This window comes from Akebia trifoliata, chromosome 2, assembly GCF_017979445.1.
Source record: "Akebia trifoliata isolate Shusen 1 chromosome 2, ASM1797944v1, whole genome shotgun sequence".
NCBI lineage: Eukaryota > Viridiplantae > Streptophyta > Magnoliopsida > Ranunculales > Lardizabalaceae > Akebia > Akebia trifoliata.
Genome location: NC_141376.1, coordinates 10188884 through 10204476, shown reverse-complemented (window position 1 = coordinate 10204476; position 15593 = coordinate 10188884). Strand labels below are relative to the sequence as shown.

General features: G+C 35.0%; 3 pseudogenes across 1 annotated transcript; all 3 read left to right on the top strand.

Moving 5' to 3' along the window:
- Window positions 1–152: 152 nt before the first annotated feature.
- On the top strand, window positions 153–4018 carry LOC147409456 (8-hydroxygeraniol dehydrogenase-like; annotated as a pseudogene).
- Window positions 4019–5120: 1102 nt separating this feature from the next.
- LOC147409455 (cinnamyl alcohol dehydrogenase 2-like) lies at window positions 5121–8165 on the top strand (annotated as a pseudogene). Its single transcript, XR_015173942.1, has 3 exons — window positions 5121–5307; window positions 6693–6806; window positions 7641–8165. The product of XR_015173942.1 is annotated as a cinnamyl alcohol dehydrogenase 2-like (transcript).
- Window positions 8166–8299: 134 nt separating this feature from the next.
- On the top strand, window positions 8300–8756 carry LOC147409454 (putative mannitol dehydrogenase pseudogene; annotated as a pseudogene).
- Window positions 8757–15593: the final 6837 nt, after the last annotated feature.

Here is a 15593-nt window from a genome sequence, read left to right as displayed (position 1 = left end):
GATCTCATTGACTATCCATTTTCAAACACTTGATTAAATCCAAAATAATTTTAAATATATATATATTCTAAACCAAGAATCCAAGATGATTGTGTTATTAGTTTCCATCAATGTGACGTTCTATGGACTGTAGAACAAGAGCTACAGGATAAATGGGCTATAGGGGATCCGCTCCCCCTCTTACCTGGGGTTTATTAGTACAACTCCTTGCGAATTACCCACAAAAGAAGAAATCACCAGAAGAAGAACACCCACAAAAGGTTCCATCCGTGCTGAGGTGTTCATATAAATAATTATATTTTTATAAGTCAAATGTTTGTTATTAATATATACTATGGGTCCCGTTCGGCATCCAACCATTTACCCAACAATTTGCCCAACATGTTTTGTCCTACGTGGGTTAGAAGTTTTGGAATAGGCTGATTTTTGGTGAGGATGATCTTCTAACCGTAGAGATCATCCTCACCAAAAATCAGCTCATTCCAAAACTTCTAACCTATGTAGGACAAAACATATTGGGCAAATGGTTGGGTGCTGAACATTTCCCATAAACTATAAAGTGATATTTTGTGGATTATGATTGAGCCTAGTTTATATTATATATTTATGAACTAAAACCAGATATATTATAAAATTTATAAGTTAAATTAACGTAATTTAAAGGACTTGACTCGTCTTGGAAGAAATGACTTGTACATATACAATATGACCCATAGACTAATAGATGACGGGAATATCCATATATAGCCCTCTATGGCTCATACTTCATTTTTAACATCTTCATTTCAGTTGAATTATTATTAAAAATTCCTAAATATCCATCTTTTAGTGATGGGCATGCATTTTACTAATCTTTTTCAGGACAAATAATATTAGAGAGATTCTATTGCCATGCCAACTTTTGCTAATGCCACCCCAATTCATTCGTAAATTACAGTGCCATTATTAAAAGTTGGTGTGGCAATATAAGCTCTCTAATTTTAATCATCTCTTTTTCAGCAATCGGGAATGCAATTGACCTTATTTCTCAATCTGTTTGCAGGGCCACCCTTGAAAATGATATTTACCATGAAGATACTTTATTGTGGGATCTGCCATTCAGACCTTCACTTCATTAAGAATGAACGGGGCATTTCTGTCTATCCTATGGTCCCTGGGTACTACATCTTTTGCATTATTATTTGTAGTTGTCGTCATTATCATCTTCATTTCCTTTTCCTATCTATTGCACTCCACACTTGTGGCTATGGTGCCAATTAGGCGATCTCTACAACTGTAATTGACAACAATACCAAGAGAATAAAATCAAGCAGAGGATGATGAATTGGGTTGAAGAAGATCATAAAAATCCTCTCGTGAACAATAACTTGTAGGAATGAAATGGAAATTTAAAAGAAATGGGAGAAAAGAGATTTTTTTTAAAAGTTGGATGCAACCCAAAATTTGCAATGTGCAACCCACAATCTTCTATATAATAAGTGAAGAGAAAAACTAAAAAACTCAATTGACATGTATAATCACAGGAGAAAACTTATGATTACAAACGCTTGTCCGTTTGATTAGTCATGCAAATTCGAAGGTTGAACCGTCAGTGCATCTTAACTTTTCTGCCAATTTATATGTTTCAAGTTATAGGGCAATTCCACTTCTTTGCTGCAACAAGCCTTGCTGCACTTCTAATTGATGATTGTTAGCATAGAGAGTGTGCTGCTCATACTGATATGAAAATCAACACTAAAATCTGGTTATGTACTTGTATAAGCATGTGATTGTAGTATAGTGACTGAGGTAGGGCACAATGTGAAAAAAAAAAATTCAAAGCTGGAAACAAAGTGGGTGCCGCAGGCTTGGTTGGATCTTGTGGTTCATGGGACAATTGCTCCCAAGACTTGGAAACTTATTGCCCAAAATTTGTACTCACCTACAATGCCAATTACCATGATGGCACAATAACATATGGTGGATACTCCGATAAGATTGTTGTGGATGAACACTTTGCTTGCATTTTCACTGATAACCTACCCCTAGATGAAGGCGCACCACTATTGTTCTCGGGGACTACAGTCTAGAACCCAATGAAATTCTTTGAACGCAAAGATCCTGAAAAACATTTGGGTGTTGTGGGTCTTGGTGGTCTTGGTCATGTTGTTGTGAAGTTTGCCAAGGCTTTCGGAGTGAAGGGTACGGTGATCAGTACTTCTGCTAGCAAGAAAAAGGAAGAAATCAAACAACTTGGAGCTGACTCTTTTTTTGGTTAGTTGTGATCCAGATGAAATGAAGGTAAATAAAATGTTGGTTTTTTTTTTTTTTTTTATTTTTTTTATTTTAAAGATTTTACAAAACAAATGAAAATCAATCTAGCCTTCTGTTGTTAAATGTTACATTGTTGAACTGATATGTGAATCGCATTTGCTTGTTCTAATGCTATTAATTAATATTCATTTCTTGTTCTAAGCCTTTTTTGAATAATACCCTCTAATTTTATCATCTTTTATTGTTTTAATCCACTTTATTGTTTTTTTCCTCTTTTACCCCTTTAACCTCAAATATTTTCAATAATACCCCTCAAACTTTATAATTTTTTTCCCAGTTTTTACTCAATTTACTCCAAAGAGTATGTTCGTGATGAGGGCATGGATGAACTATATATATAAAAACTCCTTGATTAAATAAATTTCCTTTTCCATCCCTTAAAAAAGAAAAATTCTATATTGCTATTGATATTTGAGGATTGAAGGAGACACATTATACTTGAAAATAAGTAAAAAAAGTGTACCCAGATAATAAGTTTGGAGTGGGAAAGAAAAACCCCCAAGAGGTTTTGAGTTTGAATCCCCCCTTGGGGACCATCCTTACACATCTACCCAAAAAATTACTCGATGCATGTGAAGGGAATGTTAGGGTTCTTTGATCAAGAAAAAGAAGAACTAGCAGAGAATGAGAAATTAAGAAGAAGAAGAAGAATAATAATTTATGATAAGGGGGAGATAAATTTATTATTATTGCTTATTTTTAATAATGAAAGTTGTCATCCTATATATAGAGAGTTAATGGCCAATTTAGCTACAATAGCAATTCCTAATTTAACTCTAAAATCTCATTTGACTCATACTAAACTCCTAATAAACTTAAAATAAGGATCCTAACATCCCCTCCTCCCCCTTCAAAATGACTTGTCTTCAAGTTAGAAAAACTTTGATAATTACAACATTGTCTTTAAAAATGAATTATTCGTCACAGTTGAAAAAAAAAAAGAAGACCATTGGCTTGTCAGTCTGCTTGCTCTGTAGGGGAAAGTCATTAAATAGGAGGAAGCCCATGAGGGGCTGGCCCAAGTAACGATGTTCTGGGTTCAAGAGTTGTTGGTCCAGTAGAACCAAGTAGAAGGACTGGATGGTCTGAGTTCACTCGAAAAGTTGACTTTACCGTTGTAACAACTACAGTTTCATCCTGAAATTTTACTAGTTCAAAAGCTTGTGTAAGGGTAGTAGGTTTTTACATTTGAACTCTTACTCGTAGTTCATCATACAAACCTGAAATAAAACAACTAATCAGGAAATCTTTTGGTAATCTTCTCATTCTACTAGTCAACCACTCAAACTATAATTTATATTTGTTAATTGTTTTCGTTTGAAACAATTTGGAAACTGCTCCATTTGGATTGTTCTGATCTAGTGGGCCAAATCTTGTACACGATGCTCAAGGAAATTTTGTCCAATTCCATTCGCCTAAAGTGCGATCTTATCATTGGTACCATGAAATCGCATCTCCCATAAGATGAGCTGATGCCAAGGCCACCAACTATTCATTCGGGATATTGGTGATTTTTTTATATATTGCTCCACACGAAAAATCCAACTCGTTGGATCATCTCCATTAAACAACGAAAAATCAATAAGAATGTTGCAGCCTTAAATTATATCCCTACCTTGATTTCGAAGTTCTTGTATTTCCAATTGGGACCTAGGTGGTATCGGTGCCAATTGCTACAAGTGTTGCCACATTCTCTCCAACATAACCAGCAACTCATTAATTCGAGTTTGGTCAATCTCTCAAAAAAAAAAAAAATTTCAACTCGTTGGTTGAGAGATAGAACTCGAACTTTTAATTCCTTAATTATCATAGTGAAGATTAGGAAGGATGCTCTGATACTGGACAGATCGGCCCAGGTCAAACTGAATCTAATTTTAAAAAATATAATAAATTCGGATATGATTTTCAATTGTAAGATCCAAGTTAGATTTAGATATGGATCCAAAGTGGGGAAAAAAATGAATCTGATTATGGATATACTTGTATTTGAGCTACATCCGACCTATTTTAAACCCTAACTATAAGAGCCCGAACCAAGAAAAATAAAGGTGAAAAATCTACTTCATTACTTCCCAAAAACCCTATCTTGCTAATGGAGAGAATTCTAAGGTTGAAAATCAGTGTAAATGACCGTACTCTAGATTAGGGGCTTGGGGAGGAGAAAAAATTGGAAGGGCGTAGTTAGAGATTCCGATAGGAGGCATTTAGGTTATTTTCTTTTAGTATTTCAAGGTAGACAAAGGTCAAGCAAGCATGTGGCCAATTTGAAAATACATGGGTTTTGTGGAAGCCTTTGTCTAAAGAATCGTGATAATCTGATTTACCCACGTGGCATACTCAATCCACACCCCTGACCTGATATGTTTGGAATCATAGATCTGTTGCCTTGGGATACACAACTGCACTTACTTATAAAAATGTATCCCGAGGAATACAGAGATAACCGTTCTCGAAAACATCAAGTCAGAGGTGTCGATTGAGCATGCCAAGTGGGAAAGTCAGATTATCACAGCTCCTAAAGTCTAAAATCTAAAGCAACCTTAAACAATGATTATTAACTTGCGGGTTTGGACATTTTCTTCAACTCATTTCGTCACTGGGTGCGTCGACAGCCCCTATTGTTACTTGGAGGAAAATTAATCTCAAGGTAAAGAGAGATGTGCTCCTAAAGATTCCCGATAATACGTATGACTAGGAAACAAGGAACTGGTTTCCCATCTTAGCCGTCTCTTAGACTAGAAAAGTCTCTCTTTTAATAGAAGATTATATGTCTGAGATTCTCTGATCTGATCTCCTCCCACTATATTTATATATATAAAGATAACAACCCACACAGCCTCACACAAACTTCACCACCACACACCATCTCTCTCTCTCTCTCTCTCTCTCTCTCAACATGTTGAAATCACCAGAAGAAGAACACCCACAAAAGGCGCTTGGATGGGCAGCGAGAGATGCATCTGGTGTCCTCTCTCCCTTCAAATTCTCCAGAAGGTGTCGTTGTTACGTCCATCCCTTTCGATGTTGTTTTCATATAAAATAGAGATCGTTTACGGGGCAGACCTATCTGTTGCAATTTTATTAAGAAAACTTCCCTACTTTGTCAAATTTGTTACTAAACAAACCTTACTTTATGAATCAGACTAGCATGACAAACATGATAAAGTAAGGTTTGATGGGTAACGGACATAATAAAATACGGTCCAAGGGAGTTTTAAATAAAAATGCAACAGTCTGCCGGGTAAATCTCTCTATAATTTCTTAAACACTAATGCTGAGGTGACACAGGATTTACTGCGATTCTCACAATTCTGATGCGGGGTGTGCACATAATCGTAGATGTGTTTTCTCGCAATACAAATAAAAACCATCTATAACTATAGGCATCTCAACGTCAGAATGTAAGAATTGCAGTAAATCCTGTCACCCCAGCACCACTTTATTATTTAAGCATTACAAAACATTATAAAACAAGTTCAAACAATTTAACACTTGTTTACCAGAACTTTTACTTATTGTCAATCAATTTTTTTTTTTTTTTCTTTGGTCGGGCCCACATACCATCCACCTGCATGTGTAAAGCAGTTAAATATACCATTGTGAATCATTTACTTATTTTCTGTATTTTTAATTAGGGTGTAATAAGTACCAATAGCAACTCTCTAAAATAAGAGTCGTGCTGGGTTGACATGAACAGAGACACAAAGGTGACAAAATGATGTGGTGTCGTGTTTGTAGATGCTTTTCAGCTAGATATGAGTAAAAAGCATCTACGGTTACGTGCACGCCACCACATCATTTTTGCACCTTTGTGTTTCGATTTGTGTCATTCCAGCATTTTCCCTAAAATAATCATATGTTTATAATTTAAATATTATCAATGTAAAATGATATTTTATGAATTATGATAAAACTAAAAAAGAAAATAATTATTTTACTATGAATATACATTTATTAAAAATTAACCCATAACATTTTACTACGAATATTCATTTACAAAAATTATTATTTGAACTTAATTTAAAGGACTTGACTTGTTTGAGATGGATTGACTCGTATATGACCCATAACCTGATAGATGATGTAAAGATGTCGCACTTGAGCTGTAGAGCTCTCCTTAGTCCACATAGTCCTATATGGCTAATATTTCATTTTTCAAACATTACCTTTTTTCCTTCTGTATTTTTTTTTTTCTTTTTTTTTGGTTTTTCGAATTATTATCGATCACACTCTTCAATACCCATCTCTTTGTGATCGGGAATTCATTTTCCCTTACTCTAAATCCCTTTTTTTTTGTGGGATTATTATTGATCATTAATCATCATCTATCTTGTAGCGATTGTGAATGCAATTGACCTTATTCCATATTCTACTTACAGGGCCACCCGCGACAATGATATCACCATGAAGATACTTTATTGTGGGATCTGCCATTCAGACCTTCACTTTATTAAGAATGATTTGGGCATTTCAATTTATCCTATGGTCCCTGGGTACTACTACTACATCTTTTACATTTATTATTTGTCATTGTTGTCACCAATATCATCATCACCATAGTTGGAATGGGACATATGACATCTTAACCACCCATAAATTATACATGTCTCTAGCTTATTTAATGTGGAATCATATAGATTTCAAATAAGTTCAATGGTAAATAATGCATGGCTGTTATAGTAGTACTGTTTAAATATTTTTCATATTTTTTGAAAATAGCTTATAATTAGATCTTTTTATTCTATTCATAAGAGTATCATTTTAACAAATAATGGCCGTTACCAAGTTATTTTACAACGCTATCTAAATATCATTTAGCTTTATTTAACACTAAAATTCATAATTCATTTTGAAATACATTTCTTTTCAAAACACTTTTATTGGATTGTCCATGGGAAACTAAAGCCCAAAATGTGTGAGATTTGTACACATCTGTTTATGTTTGGACTTTGGACTTTGATATTTGAAAAATCGATTTCTAAAGCCCCCCATTTATGAGTGTTTTTACATCCAAATAATAGACATCATTACAATTAAACTGATGTCTAAAGTCTTTTTTGTCTCAAATGCTTTTTGATCACAAAAATTTGAATGCCAATTAACCCCATGAGCCGTTAGTGCATCCTATCTTATTTGTTGATTTATAAGTTCCATGTCATAGGATAATTCCACTACTTAGACACCATATGCATTGCACTTGCTTCCCCTAGCTAGATAATTCAATTAGATGATCATAGAAATTATTAGCGAGAGATGAGTTGTCAGCAATCTACTAATATATACTGATCTGAAAATCAATCCTAAAGCTTGGTTACGTACTCGTATAGGCATGAGATTGTAGGCATAGTTACAGAGGTAGGGCACAATGTCCAAAAATTCAAAGTGGGAGACAAAGCGGGCGTTGCGGGCATGGTTGGATCTTGTGGTTCATGTGACAATTGCTCTCAAGACTCGGAAACTTATTGCCCAAAATTAATACTCACCTACAGTGCAATTTACCCCGATGGCACAATAACGTATGGTGGATATTCTGATAAGATTGTCGTGGATGAGCACTTTGCTTGCCTTTTCCCTGATAACTTACCCTAGATGCAGGCGCACCACTAATGTGCGCTGGGACTACAGTCTACAGCCCAATGAAATTTTTTGGACTCAGCGATCCCGACAAACATTTGGGTGTTGTGGGTCTTGGTGGTCTTGGTCATGTTGCTGTGAAGTTTGCCAAGGCTTTTGGTATGAAGGTCACAGTGATCAGCACTTCTGCTAGCAAAAAGAAGGAAGCCATTGAACAACTTGGTGCAGACATTTTTTTGGTTAGCTCTGATCCGGAGGAAATGCAGGTAAATAAATAGATGTTGCAAAACAAATGAAGTTCAATTATAACTTTATTTTGTTGAGTGTTACATTATTTAACTGATGTGTGAAATGTGGATTGCATTTGCTTGTTCTAATTCTAACCCTATTTATATTTATTTCATAGGCTGCAATGGGCACTTTGGATGGTATTATCGATACGGTCTCTGCCGTTCACCCTCTCCTACCATTGATCGGTCTATTGAAGACTAATGGGAAGTTGATTATGGTTGGTGTTGCAGATAAGCCTCTAGAACTACCTACCATCCCTTTGATTATGGGTAAGTTGTAATAATTATATGGTTGAAAACTTATGAACACTATACCCCATGCATTCATATCTTGGTGGTGTCCTCACTTATAATTAAAATGCTAATTATGATTTGATAGGGAGGAAGATAATAGCAGGGAGTGCCGGTGCGGGTATGAAGGAAGCACAGGAGATGTTAGATTTTGCAGGGAAACACAATATAACTGCGGATGTAGAGGTTATATCGATGGACTACGTGAACACAGCTATGGAACGACTTGCCAAAGGCGATGTTAAATATCGATTCGTCATCGATGTGGCAAACACACTCACTTCTTAATCAAATTACTCGAAATCCAAAACCTATGTTTTAATATTGGTGGAAGTCAATAAATTTAAGTTTTATTTAGCAGAGTATTTTTCTTGATTGATATTATGTATTAGAGTATTAATTATTATGGATTATAATAAAGTGCAAGGGATACACTAAATAATTTTGTAAAGATGGGGATGAATTTGATGTGACTAAATTAGGTTTTTTTTTTTTTTTTTCTATTGTTCCTCACAACCCAACAGTTTGGATTAACCACCAATAACATATACCCATATCCTAGGTTATTTAATGGTAAATATATAGTGGTTGTTGGATAGGTACTTTTTATCAAGTAAATTTACTTTTTCATAAAAGTTATTTATGCTAATAATGCCATTAGCAAGTTATATTACAATGCTATTTGTATAGAGTAGATGAGTTGAATCATGGACCCTCCATGTGTCTATATCAGAGAATTATTTAGTGGTTGGACAAGATAGATTTTAGCACTGCCTTGCTTTGTAGTGGTTAAAATATGAGAGCACTACCCAGCATAACATACCCGAGTTAAGTGCCTATTGTTCCCTAGATTGAGAAGAGCATATGCTTATAACGAGCTCTCCTCTTCTCTGAGTGCGAATTAGTACAAGATCCTGAAAATCTACAAGTAATTGACTGCATAAATTACGTCCTTTCCTAAATGCATAACTTCAAATTTTGTCGATAAATTTTTGTCGCTAATTCTTGGATTTAAGAGAGAATCACCCTAAATTCCTCATCTCCCTGGAATAAAGAAAATGATGATTTGACCAAGGGATAGTTAAGAAAGGAGATTAACCTATAAATAAGAGAAGAAACTATGAAAGAAAAGACTTTTGGAAGTTGATTGAAATTTATAACTATTATTTTCTGTAACTTACAATCTAATTTGAGCGTCGAATGGTGTTTGAAAGGTACCACACCACTACCCTAACTCGTTGGATGATGAAAATTCGTTATTGAAGCAATCTGAGTTGTCCAAGGTAAATTTGAAAATTGTACCTATTCATTATCTAAGTATCATTTAGCTTTATTCAGGATACAGTCAAGATTTTCTTTTGGTGGGGTGGGACAAGGGAATTGGAGGGAGATGAGGGAGTAGGGGCAATATAAGATCAAATGGGGGTATGTCATTAGTTGAAAATATAGGGGTGTATCAAATTAAAGCATAAATATAAAGGTATATCAAATTGAGTGGGAGAATGACTTTGAGGGATTCTTTATTGAGATTACATTTCCTGAAAATTTTGATTCCTAATAAAAATCTGTATTTTTATTTATTTATTTATAAAATCTGTATTGAAATAGGTTTTAATTCTCAAACCTTTTTTTTTTTAATTTGTATTTATTGGGTGGAAGTTTGATGAAGATCTTAGACTATTTGCAAGTAAATTTACCAATCAAAACTTCCCACAAGGTGTCAAAGAAGATTTAATAATGGTTTCCACTTCCACGGGGGGATGTCCTTATCATAGACTACGGAGAGGGGACCGAATTTGATGGGAAGGCCTCGCATAGTTAGTGACATGCTTACAGATATATGGGATGCGCCAATCACATCAACCCACGTGTATGGAATGGGTTATCTAATTTATAAAACTACCCCTACATGGCTTGACATGGCAGACACCGAGGAGTCTGAGCAAAAATTCACTCCATCAGCCCCTGCACTGATTTTCTTTTATATACTAAAAATAATAATGTGAATAGTTCAAATGGGGTGCGGATCCTCTGTAGCACTCTCTCTGCAGGCGACAGAGACTCATGTTGGGAAAAAATAACACCTGAAGCCTGCAGTGATCGTGGTCAAAATTTGATTCAAAAAGAGTTAAATTAAAAAAAATTAAAAAATTACGTCAGATCCAATTATTTTAAAATGGACGGTCCCAATTTCAAACGGGGTTTTTTAGTTTGTTTTTTACAAGCATGTTGCACTACAGAGGATCTAGTCCCGTTTAAATGGCCCATCTTCAACCTTTACGTATATTTTTTTATTTGACTCAATCTTATCATGAATCTGTCATATTTTACTTTACTTTAGACTATTCTTGAGTTTTAATCCTATTTGATTTTTGCTCCAAAAAACAATGAATCAGTCATATTTATTTTTTTTATTCTATTCAATAAAATTATCCAATGCATGTTGGGGGAGAATGTTAGGGTTCTTAGATCAAGAAGAAGAAGAAGAAGAAGAAGAACAAACAGAGAATGAGAGATTAAGAAGAGGAAATAGAAGAAGAAGAACAGTTTCTGACAAAAGGGTGATAAATTTATTTTTATTGCTTATTTTTAATAATGAAAACCATCATCCAATATATAGAGAGTTAAATGGCAAATTTGACTACAATATCAATTCCTAATTTAACTATAACACCTAATTGACTCATACTAAACTCCTAATAAACTTAAAATAGCAACTCTCTAAAATAATACTAAATGAAATTAGAAAACTAATCTAACTAGAAAACTAAAATAACGATCCTAACATCCCCTCCCCCTTCGAAATGATTTGTCCTCAAGTTGGAAAAACTTTGATAGTTACAACATTATCTTTAGGTGTGTTTGCACAATTCTCAATGGAAAGAATATCAACGTCTAAAATGAGTTATTGGGTTTTTTGCATTGGTGCCCCGGTTTGAATTATTTGTCACAATTGAAAAAAAGACCCTTGGCTCGTCGGTCTGCTAATTCTGTAGGGGAAAGTCGTTGAATAGGAGGAAGCCCATGAGGGGCTGGCCCAAGTAATGATGTTGTGGCCCAAGAGTTGTTGGTTTAGTAGGAATAGGTAGAAGGACTGGATGGTCTGAGTTCACTCGAGAAGTCGACTTTACCATTGTAACAACTATAGCTTCGTCCTGAAATTTTACTAGTTCAAAAGCTTGTATAAGAGTAGTAGGTTTTTACAGTTGAACTCTAACTCATAGTTCATTACATAAATCTGAAATAAAATAATTAATGAGGAAATATTTGGTAATCTTCTCATTCTATTAGCCAACCACTCATACCGCAATTGATATTTACTAACTATTTTCGTTTGACACAATTTGGAAAGTGCTCCACTAGGATCGTTCTGATCTAGTAAGCCAAATCATGTACATGATGCTCGAGTAAATTGTGTCTTGTTCAATTCACCTAAAGTGCGTTCTAACCATTGGTACCATGGAATCGTATCTCCCATAAGATAAGCCGATGCTAGGGTCACAATCTGTTCGTTCATGATATTGGTGATTTTTTTTTCCTTCACACGAAAAATCCAACCCATTGGATCATCTCCATTAAACAAGGAAAATTCAATATAAATGTTGCAGCCTTGAATTATAGTCCTGCCTTAATTTGGATGGTCTTGTGTCTCCAATTGCGATCTAAGTGGTATCGATGCCAATTGCTGCAAGTGTTGCCACATTTGCTCCAACATAACTGGCAACTCATTAATTCGAATTTGGTCAATATCTTAGAAATTTTGTCAACTTGTTGGGTGAGAGATAGAACTTGACTTCTAACTCATTAATCGTTATAGTAAAGATCAGGAGAGATGCTCTGATACTAGATGTTAGGGTTCTTAGGTCAAGAAAAAGGTATACTAGAAGAGAATAAGAGATTAAAAAGAAGAAGAAGAAGAGTTTCTAACAAGATAAATTTATTATTATTGCTTATTTTTAATAGTGAAAATTTCCCTCCTAAATATAAAGGCTTAATTAACTTTCCAATTTGGCTACAATAACAATTCCTAATTTAATTCTAAAACCTAATTAGACTCATACTAAACTCCTGGTAAACTTAAAATAGAAACTCTCTAAAATAATACTAAATAGAATTAGAAAACTAAATAAAATAGGAAATTAAAATAAGGATCTAACAAAAAAGATTGCACGAACCGGAGGATTAGTAGGTGATCTAAGTAGAGCTTAAAAAGGGTTGGATTTTATTTGCTATCCAAGTGATTTGAAAATTGATTTTAACGAATTTGTTGGGTCATAGGAGTATATCTGAATAAAAAAAAATAGACTGAACATGATTTAATTTTCTTAAGTTGACTCGGATTCAGGTAAGATATGAGTGTGTTTCACAAATCCAACCTGAGTCGAAATGTTATATTATTTTTTAGTGGTTTTATTCAAAGAATAATGATGAATGCACACGGTTGTATATGCGGTTGACGTGGCAAGGGCACAAAATCGCACATTTTTCCTATGCATCTGAAGAAAAACATCTATGGTTATGTGCCCTTGCCACGTCAGCCATGTACCCAACCGTGTGCATTCATCACGACTTATTCAAACCCTAGGTTGCATCTCTCAAACCCTATGTCCTTATATATTCTCTTTTGCTTTGACTATTTTGGAGTCTCTTACCTCTGTATTCTTGCCTCTCATGATTAGGGTTTTAAAGATTGATATCGTCTCTTTCAATTAGAATAAGTCCCTCTCCCTCTCTGTTTCTCTCAATTAGACAAGTTGTTCTTGCTTCGCTCTCTTGATTAGATCAAGTCAATCTTGCTTCTCTCTCTCTCTCTCTCTCTCTCTCTCTCTCTCTCTCTCTCTATATATATATATATATATAAGTGAGCCAAACATTTTTCAATGTTTGGGTTAGAAGTTTCATAATGGGCTGATTTTTTGTGAGGATGATCTCTATAATGAGGAGATCATCTTCACAAAAAACTAGCCTATTCCAAAACTTCTAATCTCATCAAAAGTGATTTACAAAAATTGGATAGTCCACTATTCTTCAACTTGTAAATTAGGGTTACAAGTTTCAGAATGAGCTGATTTTAACAATATGTATAGGTATGAGTCGTGGTTGACTGTTAGGTTGAATCACTTACAGATGGTCAATAAGACAAATAAACAACTCCAGAAGGAATATGGACAAAGCAAAGACTTGCGCGTTGAAAAGTAAAGGCGTGTATTTTGAATAAAATGGAAATTAAAAACCTCTCTGTGCAGACACTACAAAGAAGGCTAAATAAGGATATAAATTACAAGCACAACCTTCACAGAATAGTTACAAAGATCCGTTCACAAATCTTCGAAGGGTAATCAGACTGCATCGATTATAAGAAAATGAGCTTGAGAGTTTAGATTTTTTAATTCAAAGACAATAACAAGTAAAAGCCAGACCCTATAAACATGTATTCTGCTTGGACTTCCTTCACAAGCACTATCTATCAAGTATGATCTGATTACTACTAATCCTGTAGGGACTTTTGACACATAACCCAGATACCTCAAAGCCAACATTCAGTAAAGGCAGATAACCTTGATATCAATATGGTACTTGGGATGTTAGAATAGTCCCACATACTATTGGGATGTGCAATGTATAAAGAGGGGACAATCCTCTTCTTGTAAGCCTGTTTTCAAGGATGAGTTAGGCCCATGGGCTTTAACATGGAATCAGAGCAGGTGCATGTGAGGGATGGGTTGGGTTAGTATCTCCAGCCCTTGCGTGGAGGGGGAGAACTGAGCCGAGCCTCTCCAGCCCAGGCGTTGAGATGGCGTGTTAGAATAGTCCTAGATCATGGGGGCGACCCTCTCCTTGAAGCTAGTTTTCAAGGATGAGTTAGACCCATGGGCTGTAAGAGGGAAAGCAAGCTAAATGTAGAAAACAAGGCATTCTCTAATATAAGATGGAAAGAAGACAATTAGTCAATGTAGATGGCAACAACAATCTTATTTGATGAGATGTTCTTAATGATTGTTTTTGTGACTTTCCTCATTTTGGAAATTTCCCACATTGATCCAGAACTTACATGTTATCAAGAAAGCTAGAAACAACCTTGCTTACTCTACCAAGCAAGAAAGACCTAGACAGGACCAACCTTCAAATATGTTATTGATGGACTTAGACAGACAACTAGTGAAACTGAAACAAGACCAAAAGAAGTAGCAGTTCTCAACAAAGAAAATATAATCAGAAATAGATGATGGATGCCACACTAGCAGTCTCTAGACATTCATTAGAAATTGATCAATTTCTTAATAAAATTATGTTAATCTATTCAACCTTGTTTTCAATCAAATGTCTTCAATCCCTTGTTAGGTTATAAGTGCTAACACCACATCTCGGGTTCAAATTTGGAATGAGTAACTAAGAAAACGGACTATCTAGGAGCCTAAGAAAAAGGGTAGCAAAGAAAAAGTTGTTAGGAAGTCGGCAACAAAGATGTTAGTGGAAGGTGCAACCAAAGAAAAAATTACTTGGTGGCCAAAAAAGAAGGATACCAGAGTAAAAACCATTATAGAGTTGGTTGCTGGTTGCCATATACAATCGTTGCCAAGCATTGTGGGAAGAGGTTGCATGGACCGAAAGACCATGTCAAGCCTAGACTGATCCTCTCATTTGGGCCACGTGGACTGCTTAGGTCCAAATGGCACCTCAGCCCTATAGGTTTATCGTCTAGATTAGATTTATTAAAAATAGAATTAAAAAACCACCTTTTTTGTGCCAAATCTCGACTTTTAAAATGGACAGTCACAAATATAAAAATTAAATCCTCTGGTGAAAATGTCTTTTACAAAATTTCCTTTTTGGGTGTTCATAAATTTTTATGCTCTACGTTCATGTGGCACGTGATCGCATTTTTGAGTGCCACATGGAGATGGAGTCCATATAGATATGTGCTCTTTCAATCTATGTAACCCCATATTTTTACATGGTGAAAATATGTCTTTTTTAAAATTTCTTTTTTGGGTGTTCGTAAAATTTTATGCTCTACATTCATGTGGCAATTGACCGTATTTTTGGGTGCCACATGGAGATGCAGTCCATATATATAGGTGCTTTTTTGGTATGGGATTTGTTTGGGTGACATCTTAAACTAAG